The following is a 19202-nucleotide window of genomic DNA, read 5'->3' as shown; positions in this document are numbered from 1 at the left end:
AGAATGAACGTGTGAATGCTCGTTAGCATCCAGCTGCTCATTAAATGTTTAGTTCAAACTCCAAATCAAATGTCCTCCCTGGACTAAAGTATTAGTGTGTCAGCTGCAGGAGCCTGGAGCAGGTGAGCAGACTCCCTGTCAGTGAACAGACAGCAGGCTGAAGAAACAGAAATTAAAGGTTTAGCTTTCCTGGTCTTTTCTGCCGTGGATCAATGAGCTTCTTCAGGGGGCGATCCAAGAAACAGATAACACGTCTGCAGAACGAGTTCGATAGAAACTTATCTGCACCGTCAGACCTTTCTCACACACACACACTTGCAGAAAAGCTTGAAACACACATATACATCACTTTTACTAATCTCCCTGGATGATTGGGTCTCATTAGGTTCATCAGACTCTCCCTATTCCTCTTTTGCTGATTCAGTAATCAATAGAACCAGACTGTGAGAAGAAAAACACCCCTTGAAGACAGTGAAGATGGTATCACCCAACCAGTTAATTAACCTGGTAAACAACACAGATGGTATCTTCCTGCAGTGATGACGTTCAGGAAGATGATAAATAAATAAATAAAGCTTCTCCCAGACATGGAATACATGACACTGCTGTCTTCATCACCTGTTGACAGTCTACAGGCTTTTATATCACAGCAGCGTAGAACTGCAACCCTTAAAATAAAATAAAAACATGCCTTCACATTTCTGATTATAACAACAATAAAACATTCTCATAACGAGAAACCTTTCTCATTAATGTTAGAGAAAGTATATTATTATATTTAGAAATACTTTGTTCGCTACAATAATGTTTTCTCATATTAATGGGAGATTTTATTGTGACAGATTCATCCAACGAGCTCAGTCCTTCTCTGATAGAGACACAGAGTCGACAGTATCATCCACATCCATCCGTCAGACTGTTGCTGCGTGTTAACAAGGTTCACATGCACCTGATTTTATCAGATACAGTCAAATATTTTGTGGGTTTTTTTTAGTGTTAGTTCAGGTAGAGAAGTGAAGCTTGTTTCAGTTGTTGTCAGTCTGATGATCACAGTCTTGCCAGTTGCAGTTTGGTGCTGCAGCTCCTCCAACTCCCTCCTTATGCGGTATTTCATATTTTATACATATTTTATGTTTATGTTTTTTTATTTGTGGGATCAGCACTAAACTCTAAACAGAATCCTCTTCACTGATCGGATTCTTTGAGAGCACTTTGAATTGTCCTGACATGTGTGGATCAAGAAGGTGATTTAAGAATAAAGTTTGATTGACTGATAGATTATAAAACTTATTTTGTTGTGTTGTATCAAATTGTTGCAGAAAAAGGTACCAGAGCAAAAAACTCTCTCTTGAAAATAAAAAGGGAGTCAGAGGTCCAAGCAGCAAAGTGTTCTTTAATGCCGGCAAAAAAGGGGAGCAATCAGCACTTTTACAACGAACCAAATCGCTCCAAAGGTTTTTTCTTTGGGGCATTGTTTTTATGCCCTTGGGTCGGCTTAGGTCACACCTTATCATCCACCCTCCCTAATTTTTGACCAATTATTATGTTACTTTTATCTCCGTCACTCGTTGTTGGTCAAAACTCTTCAAAACAGGTTTTGAGGTGTTTGAGGATATGTACTGGCATATTCAATTCTACCTGATTATATCCAATTTTTATATATAAGTATTGGGAATCATTTTACACCATTATTGCCAAGTTGTCTTCTGGCCTTTTATTTTTTTTTATAAGTTATTCTAGTCATTTTACACCCTTATTTCTTGATCTCCTCCAGAGAGTATTTTTGAAAGGTGAAGACTTTAGCAGACCCAAGCAAAGTGACATGTAATACAAACACACTCACATTTCTCCAGTGTATGATTATGATTCTTCTATCGTGCCTCTATACGTACAGTGTGATTAAATATGGTTCATGAGATTATAACTACACCAATACAAATTGTATCACACTAGCCCTTATTGCTTATAAACTTATAAAATCAATCTGCATAGCTTAATATTGTCTTTAAGCACACCAATGACTTTTAATGAAAATACACCACAGTTGTTGATTTTCCAGATTGGTGCCTCATTCACACTAACAGAACTCTTGTTTGTTTTGTGGTTAACGAAGAAAATAAAGAGTCGTATTGTCACAAGTTCATTGTTTTTATGCTTTCCTGTCATCATGGATCCTTCCACAGATCCTTCCCACCCATCTCCACACCTGGATCTCATTATCCTCATCAGTCCCTGACCCGTCTGCCACATTGTGTAGAGGTCTACCTGATCTGCCTGACTGGCTTTGTGACTCCTGCTTGTTCTCTGGACTTGATTAAGATATTGGACACTCCGCTACTGCAGCTGAATTAATGCTTTTGGGTTCTGTGAGTCCCGAGTCATTACACGTATCCTTTAATGCCAACGCAGAATGTAGAGTTAAAAACATAATCATAATAAATGGACATGAATTATAAAGTGATTGTGGCTCCTCTCGGGGTTTGAGAAGCTGAATCCCTGCCTGCCGTCTCACCTCAACAATCAATACAGAGTCATTTAGATTTATGACCTCCCAAACAAGCACCGAAGCTAACCAACTCCCTCTGAAGCATTTGACTGACGGTTAATGAAATATTTAACTCTCTGTAGAAATCTTTCTCCACACTGTGTAAATGTCAGGACACTGTGATGTTTTCTAGTTTGAGGAGGCAATAATACAAACTAATACATAGAATGGAGGTAAAACTGTGATTGTAGATGAACAGAGCTGTGGTTTATATTATAACTACTACTGTTATAATATAATGTAGCTGTTTCAACTCAATATTAAATGCAAAAACACTAATTAATCTCCCAGTATGTGTTTCAGTTAAATAAACAAGCAGGAGAGTCAGCAGATACCTGCCACCTTGTTGTAATGATATGAAGAAGAACAGCTGCTTTCTCTAATAATAATAAATAAATCACAGCTGAAACACAAACATGTCTTAGAATGTGAAGATACATCAATACTAGGGATGCACGATATTGGATTATTTGCCGATATCCAATATGCTGATATTTCCAACTGATTGTGGCCAATGGCCATTGCTGATATATGCACATATTTTTTTCCAGCTGGCTGAGGAGACTATTACGCATGCATCATAGATTGTACTAATTATGATCAATAAAGACAATATATGAAGGAAGAACTGAGGAAGACTGGAGTTCAGGAGCTCAGCATTAAAACTTTAATGAACCTGCCAAGTGGGAGCAGCAGTAGAGTTTTCATTGAGTTTATTAGACAGACAGGATTAATGTGCAGGATTTAATCTCTGGTCCACACTCCGGAGCAGAAGGTGGCGGTAATGCACCTAATACGCTGGTTGACAACCACCGTTATAAACCAAAAAGATTTTTTTTCCAAACAGAGTGGTACATCCTGTCAGCCGAGGTGTTTCCTATCTGTGCAGCCGAACATAGAAGCTCCTTGACGGACTGTTTCACCCTGACGGTCCCGGTGTTTCCTCCGCAGGCTGCACTTCACTCAGCTGCCCGTCAGACCTGCTGCTGCTAGCGGAGGCTAGCTGGCTGTGCTTCCCTCCGGCCATGCTGCGGCTAACGCTCCGCTAGCCTCCCAGCTAACGTTAGCCCCGGTTCTCCATGTGGATCCAACCGGAGCACCGAGTCCCGGTTTGTTATTTAAGTTAAAATGGGAAGAAGCAGCAGGTCTGACGGGCGGCTGAGTGAAGTGCAGCCTGCGGAGGAAACACCGGGACCGTCAGGGTGAAACAGTCCGTCGAGGGAAGCACAGTCAGCCGATATTTCATTTTAGAGCTTTTATCGACCGATACCGATGACGTGCCGATAATATTGTGCATCCCTAATCAATGCAATAATAAAAGACAGTGTTAACACAGATGAAGGTAAATACTCTCCAAAAGAAGATGAGAAGTATTTACTGGGTGTTTATCGTAGACTTTTGCTCCCTGCTGTTTCAGAGTTTGTGTTTTAAGTGAAATATAATGAGGCTGTTTGTGTTGTATTACAGCTGTTTCATTCCTGCTGGAACAAACATGATTTTTTGTTTGCTGCTCTACATTTAGCTATAGTTTCATTTTTGTTCCTTAGTTTTTCACTGGTTTGGTCTGGTCTTTGTCTCTACTTGACACGAGTCAGCACTCATTAGTGTCATCAGCACCACCTGCACTGGTCACACTGAGCAGGTACAAACACCTGAGCTGTGATATGGTTTGTTTAAGGCAGGTTTATTTGTATAGAACGTGTCAACAAGGCAATTCAAAGTGCTCTACATGAAACATTAAAGACAAAGTGCAAAACAAACACATTATAAAAGGACATTTAAATACAATTAAAATAGTTATGAAAGAGTTAAGAGAGTAGAAAACAAAAACAAGCTAAAATAGAGCAAAAGATAAAATACAAGAATGAAAGTGAAAAGTCTTCAGCTGTGATTTAAAAGAACTGAGAGTTGCAGCAGTTGCAGTTTTCTAGGAGTTTGTTCAGATATGTGGAGCATAAAAACTGAACGCTGCTTCTCCAGGTTTAGTTTGGACTCTAGGGACAGAAAGCAGACCTGATCCAGACCTGATCCAGACCATCTTCATAATGTAGCAGCAGATCAGAAACCATTCAGTGCTTTATAAACCAACAGCAGTATTTTAAAATCAGTTCTCTGACAGACAGGAAGCCAGATTAAAGATCTGAGAACTGGACTGATATGATCCACTTTCTTGGTCTTAGTGAGGACTCGAGCAGCAGTGTCTGGATCAGCTGCAGCTGTCTGATGGATGTTTTAGGGAGACCTGTGAAGACGGCGTTACAGTAGTCGAGTCTACTGAAGATAAATGCAGGACAAGTTTTTCCAAATCCTGCTGAGACATAAGTCCTTTAACTCTTGATATATTCTTCAGGTGATAGTAGGCTGTAACTTTGTAATTGTCTTAATGTGGATGTTGAAGTTCAGGTCTGAGTCCATGATGACACCAAGATTTCTGGCTTGGTTTGTAGTTTTAAACATTATCGATTGAAGCTGAGTGCTGACTTTTAATCGTTCTTCCTTGACTCCAAAAACAATGACTTCAGTTTTGTCTTTGTTTAACTGAAGAATATTCTGACACATCCAATCATTGATTTGTTCAGTGCTCTTATTCAGTGCTTGTATTGGACCACAGTCCCCTGGTGATGCGGTTATGTAAATTTGTGTGTCGTCTGCATAACTGTGGTAATATATATTTAGTCTTTTTATGTGAAAAAAAGCAAAATTTTCTTCTTTTAAAAATGGAAATTTTATGATAATTCATAGTTACACATTTGCCATGTTGTTTTACATTAAACATGTAAATTAACAGTATATTTTTGTAACATTTCTATTTATTTTTGAAATACAGGAAAAATTTGTAAAATAAAATCTGTAAAAATACAGATTTTTTTTTTTTCTACAGTGCACTAAATGACCTTCTGAATCTCTAAAGCATCAGTTAAATGAAAGCTGGTGGCTTCAGGTTGAACTTGGAGGACTTCTGATTGAAGCAGGAATAAAGAGCAGTGCAGCTGTCAAGGTGAGAGGAAATTAGAGCAGGAAGGTGTTTCTTAACTGAATGAAACAGGAAAGTGTAATTATCTTTACCCTCACATCAAAGGGAAGGTCAGCATTAAAGATAAATCACAGGATTCTGTCGGCTCCATTTCAGCCGATACTCTGAGAGCACAATAGCTGTTTCTCATTTTTCACCAGTTCTGTGTTTTTTTTTGTTGTTTAACCTCTCACAGTGTCCTGATGTTGTGTTTAATGTGATTAAGAGGGAGAGGAGAGCAAAGAGATGTGACCTCATATTAAACTTTGAAGGAACTTCACAGGTGATGTCGGCTGAGGAGGACGATACAAAGACAAAGATGAGCTCAGTGAGGTTTAGTGTCAGTAAATCCAAGCCAGGGATTAAACAGAATCATTTGTAATGCTACGGTCTGTCACAGTGGTAGCCAGACGGCCTGAGTTACCCTTTATTATCGGATCAGGAGAGAATGTGTGTTGTGTAGTTTTTCTTTTGGCATTGGTCTTTGAATTTATTGATTTTCCTCCCAAATGTAACTTGTGAGGCCTCAGCTGTGGTGTTACTGCTTGGTTCTGTAACTGAACTCTGGTAAACTTTCACTAGTTTGAGCTTCTACAGACAAAATATACCTTTAAAATCACAACAAAACTCTTCAAGTGAAAGTTAACTGATTCATCGTAACAGCAGTTATCATTTCACATCAAGTTTCTCAGTCCTGAGTGTCGTATTTTACTATTAAATTGTTTGGAAAATTGAAGTTTGCTCTCTTGTATGATATATATATATATATATATATATATATATGCAGCCCCTTATGAGAAAAACACATGTGTTAACTCACATGTGTTTTAACATGTGAAATGTTCAGGTGGTTTTCAGACGTTTCACATGTGATGCATTCAAGGGCACATGTGGTTTTTGGACGTTTCACATGTGATGTATTCAAGGGCACATGTGGTTTTTGGACGTTTCGCATGTGAGGCATTCAAAGGCACATGTGATGCATTCAAGGGCACATGTGGTTTTCAGACATTTCACATGTGAAACTTCAGGGGCACGTGGTTTTTGGACGTTTCACATGTGATACATTCAGGGCACATGTGGTTTTTGGACGTTTCACATGTGATGTATTCAAGGGCACATGTGGTTTTTGGACGTTTCACATGTGATGTATTCAAGGGCACATGTGGTTTTCGGACGTTTCACATGTGATACATTCAGGGCACATGTGGTTTTCGGACGTTTCACATGTGATGTATTCAAGGGCACATGTGGTTTTTGGACGTTTCACATGTGATACATTCAGGGCATGAGGCAGATTAATTAAAACTTGCACAAGCTTTAATTAATCTGCCTCATGTGTGTCCTGCAGAAGAAGAAAAGAGTTAAAAGCAGACTGAGAGGCTGCAGCCTTGGTGTGTGAACAGGAGGAGGAGGAGGAGGAGGAGGGAGAGGTGAAGCAAGTGACATGAGGCATTATGGGTCAGCAGTTGGTCAGGGTCTCTGTTTTGTTTCACTTTCTGCTGACCTGGCAAACACTTTACTGGAGTATCAGGAGGGACAGCGGAGACATCAGGAGCTTTTTTCCTGATGTAACAGCAGCTTCTGTCTACTTTAACCTGTCCAGCAACAGTCCTGGATCACTAATACTCATTCTGAGTTTCTGGTTGTAGAACTGAAAGATTTACCTTTTTAAATGAGACCAGGGTTATGACTGTAATCAAATGGGTTGAAGGACAGTAACCTTTTTATTTTGGGTACATTATATTTGGGGGTTCCTGGTACTAAGGTGAAAGATGCTCCATGTGTCTTCTGGATTTGACGTGTTAGCGTTGTGGCTCAGTCAGTCTGTCGGTTCACCACTTTGGTCCAGACTGAACTATATCTGCAAATATTGGATGGATTGAGATTCATTCATATTCTCCAGAGGATGAATCTGTCTGAGTTTGGTGATCCTCTGGCTTTTCCTCTAGCGCCACCATGAGGGTGACGTTAGTGGTATTTATTGAAATATCACAACAACTTTTAGATGGATTGTCATGAAATTAGTGTGAAACATTCATGTTTCTCAGGATGAATCATAATCAGCCATAGGAGTCCACTACGTCACGACACCCACAGTGGATTGATTTAATGATAATAATAATAATAATAATAATAATAATAATAATAATGATAAACTAAAAAAGGGAAACACTGCTGCTATATATATATATATATATACATACAGCCCCCCTTAAACATCCTGAAAACACTGGACAATGATTGAACTTAATTGTCTTACATGATGTTGATGTTCATACATTTGTTTTCTATATTAAGGTGATACACGTGTTCTAAGATTATTTTACCACCAGCTGGCCTTCACTTGTTCCATAATCTGAAAACTTTAGACAACATCAGTGTCTCTGTGTTTCTGTCTTTTAAAGCAGTCAACAGATTTCCTGTGAAGTCCATCCCTGTTATTTCAGGTAAAATGTGTTAAAATGCTGTTATTATGTTCCCTCCAGAGCAAACGAATCAGTCAGTACTGCAGTGCGGAACTGTACTGGGTTTTATCATGTTATAATCACAATTAGCATCAGGAAGATGCATTAAAAGTCTGTTTTATCGTCGTACTACATTGCAAAACACGTCGCAGGAGTTTTACTTACTCCGACTGCAACAGAGAACCTCACCGAAACATCAAAGCGGATTCAAATCATTGAAGATGATGAACTGAATCATCTTCAAAAAGCCGTGAGGTATCAGGCAGACCGTGATGCATGGCTCTGTCAAACCACCCATAATTACCCATATCCCTTAAAATAAGAAAAACAGTAGAAAAACACATTACGGATTCAGTTTGATCTCACAACACCACAGAGAAAGTTGATTGCAGCAAAGACTGAGAGGACCTCCTGGGAACATTCAATCACTGCGTTTATTTTCTTATTGACGTGAAATATGTGTGTGTGTGTGTGTGTGTGTGTGTGGCTGCTTTGTGTTTTAGCATTTCAATTTGTCATCACTGATATCCAACGCTGTAGAATTCTCAACATGAAAACATCAGATTGATTCATGTAGTCTGAGCTGGGAGAGATGTGTGTATCTGTAGCATGTAGTGAATGTAGTAGAGCTGCAACAGTTAATAGATTAATCAATAAGGCAATAGATAATCAATAGAAAAGTGCAACTATTTTGATAATTGATTTATCACTGAAGATGAAGGCCTGATATTTAAGACCAGTGGTGGAAAATAACAAATTTACTCAAATATTGTACTTTAGTACAATGTTGAGGTACTTGTACTTTACTTGAGTATTTCCATGTGATGCTACTTTCTACATTTCAGAGGGAAATATTGTACTTTCTACTCCACTACATTTATTTGACAGCTTTAGTTACTTTTCAGATGAAGATTTGACACAATGGATAATATAACAAGCTTTTAAAATACAACACATTGTTAAAGATGAAACCAGTGGTTTCCAACCTTTTTGTCTTTTGACGTCTTACAAAAAGCAGTGTGTAGTCGGGGTCACATTTCACATGTCTATGAGTTGTTAACAGCTCCACCAAATAGTGATTTTTCCCTCTAAACTTCTCACATGCTTTCATTTCAATAAATGTTCAAATGATCCAATATTTCAGCAAAAATCAAAGATTAGAGAAAAAGTCCAAAAACTGAAAACAGATTTGTGTATCAGAACTTTGTTGTTTCTTCTTTCCTCTCCCATTAATCATCTCACCACCCCTCAGATTTATCTGCTGACCCTTTGGAGGGGCCCGACCCCTAGGTTGGGAACCACTGGACTAAACTAGCTAACTGTAAAAAACACATTTTATGCACAAAGCTTTATAACCAATCATTAAAACAGGAAGAATATTTCTTATAAAGCAGAGAGCAGGTCTTCTTCAGGAGAACATACACTAGTTTATATAGTTTGATGCTGATCATGTGACTGTGCAGGGTTACACACACACACATATATAGAAATTGAGACCCAAAGGTTTCTTTAATGGGATTCCAAGTACCTTCCAGAAGTCGGATCGATATCAGATTTGATCCCACGGCTGTTGTTGTGAAGCTCTCTGTTCCAACTTAAATCACTGACGCCCCTCTCAGCCACTTCTCTGAAGAACAAAAAGCCCCGAGACTTCATTTTCATCTCATTTAACGGAGCAGCAGCCCCCCCCCCCCCCCCCACACACACACACACACACACACACACACACAGCGGGGTTGTTGTATTGACCAGGAGCCGGGTGGTCAGTTTGTCAATCAACCTGATTGATTTGAACTGCAAGGTCGATGAATCAGGGCTCCACACAGCGGCTCGCCCCTGACGTATGATCTATACATGTTCCAGATGGAAACTGTGTGGGTGTTTCTCTCTCTCTCTCGCTTTGCACACAGAATATATAATGAAGGAGACCTGGGAGAGAGAGACGCTGATCATCCAGTACTTTTTTATTTGTTTCTGCGTGATGTGTGATGTGTTTGCATTGTGAAAATCAAGTTTGGTTTGGTGTCGCGTGTCAGAGAAACCTGGTTTCTCCTGAAGAACGATGATTTCTCTGACATGTATACGTGTAACCAATATTTATATTGTGGACTGGTATTAAACTATTTCTTGACTTATAAAGTTCCATTGTGTTCCTTGGTTACCACATGTTCCCTCTTCCTCTTTATTACCTTCTTTGCCAACGTTCACTTTGGGTATAAAACTACAAAAACAAGGCATAATGGTGATTGACTCAATAAGTGATCACACCCACAGTTTCATTTCTTAAGCTTTGTTCTTTTGAGAGTATTATTTTTATTTCCAATTTTATTTTCTCCCTTTGCAGGTGAAGAAGCTCCTCCTCCAGTTTGACCAGCAGACCTGCTGGTTGATGGAGCATCTTATAGTGAAGGAGGAATCAGACGCTGTGGGTTAGAGTTAGAGCTACAACACATTATTCTTTGTTTTTTTCTTATGCCCAGTGTGAATTATAATACAATTCATCAATAAGATCATTTGAAATTATGAAGTAAACATAACATCAAAACCTACTTATGTTGGTGCTCAGTGGCTTTCAGTAGTGCAGCATCTTGGCCTCCTCTAATCCCTGTGATGGTCACATTTGAACATCCCAGGTAGTTAAATACACATTGTGCCAGAGAGATCACCAATAACACCACAGAAGTCTACTTTACAATGCACACAGTGTAACGCTGCAATCAGACGCAGGCCTACCTGTTTCCTCTGTTTCCCTGCAGAAGTATTTTGCAGGTGTTTTTTTTCCTCTCGGTGTTCTTACTGCATAATGAAATGTACTATTGATTGCTTCAGAGATGACTCTCCACACGTCCTCCTTCTGCTGAGAGGTTAAATTAGGACTGAATTTTCCCTTAATGATTGTTTTGTTTTGCTCAACTTGCTCTGCGACTAGCAAACTTTCCTCCTCATGCCACTTAGGTTTCTTTTTTGCTTTCCATTATCCGGTGACGCATATCACTATGGCGAGTGGTGCTTATAAAAGTGTAGAGATTGGACGGGGACGTGTAAATTGGATAATGTGAGACAGCTGTTCAGTGTTCTCTCAAAGTTCTCTCACCACAGCGGCATCATGTGCCTGGAAATAGCCTGTTTTACCTAAATAGGCATAATAAGCAGTGTGTAAATTGGCCAACAGCATTATGTTTATATTGTATGATGACTGAGAATAATAACAAAAACATCTGCAGCAGCTTATAATTTGTATGGTCTATAATTGGTTTGATATTGTGTCATATTTAATGTGGGCGTATTTTTGTATTATTCTTATATCACTGTCTTCTGCTTTTTTCTCTTTGTACTTTCTTCTTTTGCTGTTTCCTCTGTTTTTTATTAAATGTAGGCTAAAGCACACTGAACTTCACTGACTGAATAATATTTCGGGAAAAAAATTCTGTCCTGCTTTTGGGAAATGTGCAGCTGACTCAGTGTGTCTTATTGTTATAACTACAAAACATTTGTTGGTGGACGTTTTGTTCTTTCACTCTCATTATGTTATTACTCTTGTTATGTTTGTAGTGTCTTGTAAGCTCATGCTGGTTGGACAATGATGTTACTATTTACTGGTCATTGTGTGTCTGTTTTATGTGTTAAAAAGTTTAATACAACATATGTTTTTGTTCATTTAGATTAACATGTCTTGTGCTTTGTGTCACTTTTCCAGTATTAAACCAAGACTTCAGTCTTTTACTAACATTAACAAAGTGCTGTCAGAGTCTCAGTAGGAATCAAATGAAATATTTTGTCAGTGAACATTTTACCTGCATTTTGCATCTTGCTAGATACGTTAATTTAAAATATTTGCTCAGTGACATAGTCATAAATAAATTTCCTTTCTAGCAGGCAGAGTTGAATAAAACTAAAGTCTTCTCTTTCTGTTGCTGTGTCAAACTTTTTTCTCCCTCCTCCTCTTCCTCCTCCTCCTCCTCCTCCTCCTCTCTTTTCATCAGGTCATTAATCTTCTCCACTTTCTGTAATGACTCCCCCGACATCAGCCATGTGTCGTCCCTTCAGTGTGAGACAGCAGCTGAGCTGAAGCTCCCTGCCACGCTGTGTACATCATTAGTAAGGGCTATTGATTGTTTCAGTAGGAAGCTGCGCTGATAACTGGAGAACAAGCTGAAGCATCTGGGAAATCAATGTGTCTTTGTGTGTCCGCGTGTCGAGTCGATGACTGAAGGAGCGTCACTTCAACTCTCAGCAATGGACAGAAAAACCCTGAGAGGAGACACTTTAATTAATCTGCACGTCATTGAATGCAGCACGCAAACATTTCAGGTGAGCAAGAAGTAAAAGTTTGATTCTTTTCTACACAAATCTCATGCAAGAAGAACTCGAACCGACAGATTTGTTCTTACAGATCCAGACAGAACATATAAAAATAATCTGCTTTGGATAATATGTTGTGTCTGGCATGTTGTAGATTCTTACATGCAGGTTCGATTTCATGCATTACTGCATTCTGGAGTCACCTGATAATTGACACAAACCAGCAGGAGCTGCAGTCTGAGCAGCTACGGGTCCTTTATACCTGAAACAAGAGACAACAGACCTTCTTCACTTCAAAACCAATCAGCTTCTGGCGCCGCGGCAGCCTGCTGCCGCATGACCGCAACATCCACGGTTCAATTCTGGCAGCAAACCTTTGTTTCCTTGATTCTTTCTACTCCTGTTTGTTGTCATCTCTTAACTGTCAATGTCCAATAGAGTCCCACTTCAGGAAGCTCCAACTGAACTTTGTCGCCTCTTCATTCAGACATTCAGGCTCTGTCACGTCCTCTGTGAGGTTTCACATCTTGTGTCGTCGTCTTTTCTTTCTTCTGCACCGACAGACGCCATGTTTGTTTATTACTGTTGTCATTGAAATACTGATCAGCTACATAACGGTACGAGTTGAGTTTGTTCACCGAGGGTCCGTTTCAACAAAGTTGCAACATGTAAGATGTGATTTGCAACAAGAGATCATTTCCTCTCCTGTATATTTAACTCATCAAATAAAACCCTGTTGCTGCCCATGAAGATGTGAGACGACTGTAGGATTCAGACATGTGTCTGCAACTAGGAAGAGACCATCATTTAATAAACCACTCTTTGCCACCATTTGCGATCTGTAAACAGTGTTCGCAAATTACTTTCTTTTTATTTCATGAAACAGGCTCGGGGTCACAGGTTTGAGCCGGCGGAGCCAGACGCTGCCTTCTGCTTTTGTTTGTGGACTCAGTCTTATATCTATCTATGCAGTTTAACATATGTGGGAACATTATGTTCCCAGTGAAGAAGAAAATACACATTTGGGTAGAGACTTGATAATCAAGTGATGTCTGGGAACAACTCCTTGATCAACAAGATGCCGACTGTGTGTCTTTCCTGCCTTTGACCTTTTTGTACTGTCTGAATGCAGCAGCCCCCCCCCCTTGATTTCACCTACCTGAGAGTGATTTTCTTCAACAGCACCAATACAGACACGTAAAATACGTCATTACAAGTTAAAGTCCTGCATGAAAAATGACTTTTGTCTCCCCCTTCTGGCAGTGAGAGTAATTACAAAAACACCGCCAACGTGCTCATGTCACCGAAAAAAAACAAAGTTCTGATACAAAAATCATTGCTGCTATGCTGCCTTGATCCTGTATGCAGATGCCCTCCCTACCTTTTGGTTACCAATTGTTTAATCTTACGGTATAAAGTGTTTCCATCCCTTCTGCTCTGTGTCATTTCCAGAACACTATTAAATCACGTCCACCACACTAGTTTAGACTCAAGTGTTCAATATAAACACTGATAACTTCATATCAAGTTTCTCTTTTATCACTCTCTGTTCTCTTCTCACTTTACTCACCTCTTTACTGTTTTATAAGTATTAAACTTTATTAAACTTTCATAAATGTTTTAGTAGAAACATACGAATTTGCACCTCACCTGCAACTTTTAAAACAAAACTTGAAAATCATCTTTTAAAATTACTTTTACCCAGAAACCTTTATAATATTTTAACCTCACCTGCAGTTTTTTATTCACTATTTATTCATTTTCAAACCTCTTTCTAATCCTTTCTGTTATATTTTTGTTTCTTGCATTAGATTTTTTTTGGGAGGCGTTTCATGTTTTGTGAAGCACATGAATCTTTTTGTATGAAATGAATATAAATCAAGTTTTATTATTATTATTATCATTAGAAAGCTTTCTTTGAATCTCTGTTTGAATCTCTGCCTCTCTGACCTCTCCTTCATTAATACGACAGAAGTGAATGTAATGTAAAGACAGCTCTCTGCAGACTCGTGTTAATCATGATGTTCCACAGATTACTGAGTAATTAAAGGTTATCCAGCAGCGGTGTGTGATGACAGAAATAAAATACGTCCCAGAGGTTTGACTCAATAAGAGACCTTCAGTTCTTCTGCAGGGTTAAATACTCATTTTGTAAAGGATTTGTAAAACATTTAGCAAACTGTGCAGGTGAATAAACAAATCTAACGCTGTACTTCAGGCTTATATTTCCCTTAATTGTGACACTGAGAAGGTTAGTTAAACAGAGTCCTAATTACAGTGCCTGTTTAATGAAAAGACTGAGATGCTCTGATTAGATCTAAAAAGTTAGTGTAAGTAAGATTAATGAAACCCAGGGGGCAGTTTGAGGGAAATAACATAAACATTGGTTTTCACCTCATCCATAAATGACGGCATCTGTTCTGCTAATTTGGTGGAAGCAGTGAGGAGGAAAGGAGCTCAGCGCTGCCCTTGTGTTCATTTTTTAAACAAAATCGACCCTGAATGCACCAGTTTAAAAGAAAAGGAGAAGCAGCTTCTCTCTCCGTTTCCCCCCCCCCCCCCAAAAAAAATAAAATGTGATGACACTAATGTGATGTTGTAAGATGTGTGTCATATTGCTGACAGGCTGCAGACAGAAGCTGTGTTCCTCTCGTTGTTAAGTAATTAAAGTGACAGTCTGCCCGTCTCCAAACACACAGACAGCTCACTAATTATTGGATAAAACTCTATGAATACAGAACGCCTTACACTGTCAGCTGGACGGAGTATAATAAAGATAATAACTTTATTTATACAGGATCAAAAACAAAGTGGCAAAATACTTTACAGCAAAAGAAAATAAAATCCCAGATGTAAAAGATAAGGAAAATTCAAATAAGACAAATAAAAACTGCAGTGATCTCCTTCCTTAGTGTGTGTTTCCAGGTGTTCTCTGTCATATAAATCCTTTTGATGATGTCACTGGTGATGTCACGGCGCCGGTTGGGGCTGAAGACTGCGAGTGTGAAAAGTAAATAAATCTGGAGATGTGGAGTCAGAGAGAAGTGAAGTTTGTAGCTCCTCAGTCTCTGCTGGAGGCCAGCAGAAGCTCCAGGCTACATCAGCCGCTACTAGCATAACACACCACACTCTCCAGGTGCACTGTGGGTAATGTAGGCGCCAGGTTTTGCCAGAGAAGAAGAATTTGTGTAATGAAAAAGATGATGTTTCTGCTTCAGCTGCATCCATCATGAGTCTGATAAAGCAAAATAGACAATAATAAATACAATTTTGCAAGACTTAAAATTATAACAGCAATACAATTAAGTTTCAAAAATAGAATAAAAGTCAATAAAACAAACAGGGATAAAATCATATAAAAAGCTATAAGATTACTCCAAATTAAAATTGAAAGCCAGATTACAAAGATGGGATTTTAGTTTCCTTTTAAAAACACACAAAGAGCTTTCTACTAATAACCAGAGGCAGCTCCACAGAAACAGAAAGCAGCCTCACTGCTACAACTTTTAAAAGAGAAGCAGACCTCGGTGATCTGGCTGGAACACAAAATGAAAGAAAATCTCTAAGGTAGGGAGGTGCAAGGTTATTTAAAGCTTTATAAACAAGTGAAAGAACTTTAAAATCAATTGTGAAAGATGCAGGTAGCCAGTGCAGTGATGTGATCCATTTTCTTTCAGTTAAGACTCTGGCTGCAGCATTCTGAACCAGCTGCAGGTTTCTTATAGACTTTTTAGGTGATCTCGTAAAAAGTAGTTAAGGAAGTAAGTAAATTTTATTTGTATAACGCTTATCATAGACATAAGTCACAAAGTGCTTTACAAGGCATAATACACAAACAACAAGAAAGAAAACATAGTAGATGGAGTGACCACATGATTAAAAACGTGAAACAACTAAAAACACACAACAGACAATGAAAAACTATTAAAAATAATAAAATGCTGATACGGTGCATACTGGTTACCTGAACGCCTGTCTAACAGGTGTCTTTAGCTGCTTTTTAAAAGAATCCACAGAAGCAGAAGACCGTAAGGGAGCAGGCAGAGTATTCCAGAGTTTAAGTGTCTTACGGCAGGTACAGACAGCAAGTTTGACCTAAGAGAGCGAGTTGATAGGAGATTGTTTCTTTGACCCAGTGAGTAGTGTTGCAGCAGCATTCTGGATAGTCTGCAGACGATCAAAAGCAGTGTAATGGGAAATTGCTGATCACTCAATAAACACACAAAGAGAGCATTGTCAGGTTATGAAATAGTGTAATCAAATAATACAATCAGAAGTATGATGCATCATAGTTCTGGAGACAAAGATACCACCTAGTTATCTTTTCTTTGTCTGAAAGGTTAACCAGTCCCTTAAATACTACTCGTACAGAATTTAAGACATCTGTTTACTAACCTTACAGGTCAGCAACCCTCAGATAGAAACATAAGTCAAAAGTTCAGCTAACCTAGGAACAGACTTTCTTCACCACCATATATGACAGTACATAAGCACCAAGTAACATCACAAAATAACATCACTACTATATTAAATTAAGGACAAACCACACTATCCTCTAAAGCTGATCAGTTTTACACATAAACATCTACATAACTACAGTTTATCTTATCACTGGCTCAGGTAAAGGTATAACAGAATAAACTTAACTGTTAGACACACAACTGCCTCATCTTACACAGCAAAGAACTAAGTTTAGAATAGACATGGCACACACAAACTAACACTAAACTGAACTTAAACACTGTCTGAAACATGTATGATATATTGAAGAAATACATCAAATGACAACCTGTTATTCAGTTTTCTTTTACAGCAGACATACTAAGTGAGGAGAAAAGTGCATTACAGTAGTCAATGCGAGATGAGATAAAGGCATTTATAAGCAGTTCAGCAGATGAAACTACACATCTGATTTGCTAATATAAGTGGAAAAAACAAGATCTGGTTAGCTGCTTAACATGGCTGTCAAACGATGTGAATAGATCAAATATGACCCTTAAATCACGCAGGTTAGAGTGAGCAGCACCAAAGGGAATTACAACAGTCCAAACAGCTGGTAATAAAAGTGTGTTTAAAGAGTTAAAAAAGATCTGAAAGAAAGGACAACCACACAGTGATTCTCAGGTCATTTACAACTCTCAGTAGGACTGTCAGTGCTGTGGTTTCCTCTAGTCTTTCCATTGTATTTGTGTGTAATCTAAAATTCACCTTCAGCTTTTTTTATGCTTGTTTTTCAGGCATCACCTGTGGAACGAAGCTCCTGATTAGTAAAGCAGACAATAACATCTCTTGTTGAGAAGTTGATTTAGCTGTTTGACCCGTTGCACAGTACAACATGTGAATATTCACTCTGATCAGTAAATTCCTTCCAAATAAAACAAGTAAAATTCACAACTTGAGATTCACAATTTAAAAGTCTGGGTGAAATAAATTAAAATACAAACACAAGGCTCAGCTCCTCTTTTATAATGAATAACAGGAGACCCAGGATAGAGCCCTGAGGGACTCCTGAGGAATCTCAACCATAACAGAGAAGATAAACCAGTCCAAAGCCACAGAGGCGACTGTCTGCTCTGCCTGTTGTTATTTTTCTATCTTCTGTTTCTTCGAGTGCTTTCTGGGTTTTGAGGGTCTTGATGGAAAGCAGACCAGGGATGAGGTTAGAGAGAGATTTTCCTCCCTTGTGTCTGTTCTCTCACACTCATTATCGTTCATGTATTCAGCTGATTTACATCAAGATTTGAAATCCTCTCACACACAGACCTCGGCCGATCAGTTTGCAGTTTGTGGCTGACACAGAAAGAAAAAAGTGATACAGGCCCAGTTCATCACCAGTGACCTTTACTGCCCACCAGAAGCTTGTTTTCAGCTCCCTCTCTTGTTTTTCTAGCTTTCTTTAAGACAAGAACAGAAGTTAATATTATGATTTGCAGGAACATAAAGACTGTTTTTTAATCTTGACAGTCAGAAAACAACACATATTGAACGTTTATGACAAAAGAATAAAATAATGGACAATAGGTGGACTATTATTCAATACTGAAGATCTGAAATGTAGATTAAATATGTATCTAAAACATTAATTAACAGCTGTAGACACTAAATTTACTTGATCCAAATCCTGAAGGTCCTGGTGTAAAACTGTTGATCGATCAGAGTAAATGATTGATCTGATGTGAATGAGTTGAAGTGGAGAATGTGACTCCAGGGCTCATATTCATCAAACTTCTCAGAATCACTGAAAGTTAACTTAAGGCCTAAAGACACTGCGACCTCAGAGTCTAAAGTTTTACAAGACTTTACAAGCACAAAGCAGAAACTATGTTGACATGTTGTAGTTCTTTACATAGATATATACATTTAGCCTTCATAGACTGTAAACAAAGATACTCACATGAGTTAAATGTTGCCTATTAAATAACTTAAAATGGAAGGTAGGCCCAACAATACTAATAATAATAATAATAAACTTTATTTATATAGCACTTTTCTTAACAAAGTTACAAAGTGCTTAACGGAAAAGAAGAAAGAATTAACAAACAGTTAAAAACAAACAAAGATCATACAACACCAGGCTGACTGCTCTGCTGAAACACATTATAAAACACAACGTTAGAGATCTTTTATGTAATTATGAGAAGTGTAAGCAAGGAAAAAGACATCACCTGCAATAGTCTCACATCACAGAAACGAGCACAAACACCAGGATGTTGACTGCACCTCATTTAACAGCCACAGATCACTAATGAGAAGGAATTTATGATTCCGACATAGATAACATTTAAAGAGAGACAAATAACTGATCTGGCTGAGAGGAAGCATGTTCAGCATGTTGGAAACAGCAGTGGGCCGAGGACAGAGCCTTGAGGAGCAC

At 38.6% G+C, this 19202-nt stretch overlaps 2 long non-coding RNA genes across 2 annotated transcripts; one reads left to right on the top strand and one right to left on the bottom strand.

The window, feature by feature from the left end:
* The first annotated feature begins 899 nt into the window (after nt 1–899).
* Nucleotides 900–10448, top strand: LOC122981368. Its single transcript, XR_006403223.1, has 3 exons — nt 900–1105; nt 2184–2366; nt 10371–10448. It is a non-coding gene; the product is annotated as an uncharacterized LOC122981368 (long non-coding RNA).
* On the bottom strand, nt 10358–11581 carry LOC122981361. The gene is made up of 3 exons (XR_006403215.1): nt 10760–11581; nt 10577–10631; nt 10358–10449 (listed from the first exon to the last, which is right to left on the bottom strand). It is a non-coding gene; the product is annotated as an uncharacterized LOC122981361 (long non-coding RNA).
* Between the last annotated feature and the right edge of the window lie 7621 nt (nt 11582–19202).

The sequence above is a fragment of the Thunnus albacares genome, chromosome 4 (assembly GCF_914725855.1).
Source record: "Thunnus albacares chromosome 4, fThuAlb1.1, whole genome shotgun sequence".
NCBI lineage: Eukaryota > Metazoa > Chordata > Actinopteri > Scombriformes > Scombridae > Thunnus > Thunnus albacares.
This window is presented reverse-complemented; position numbering and strand designations above follow the sequence as displayed.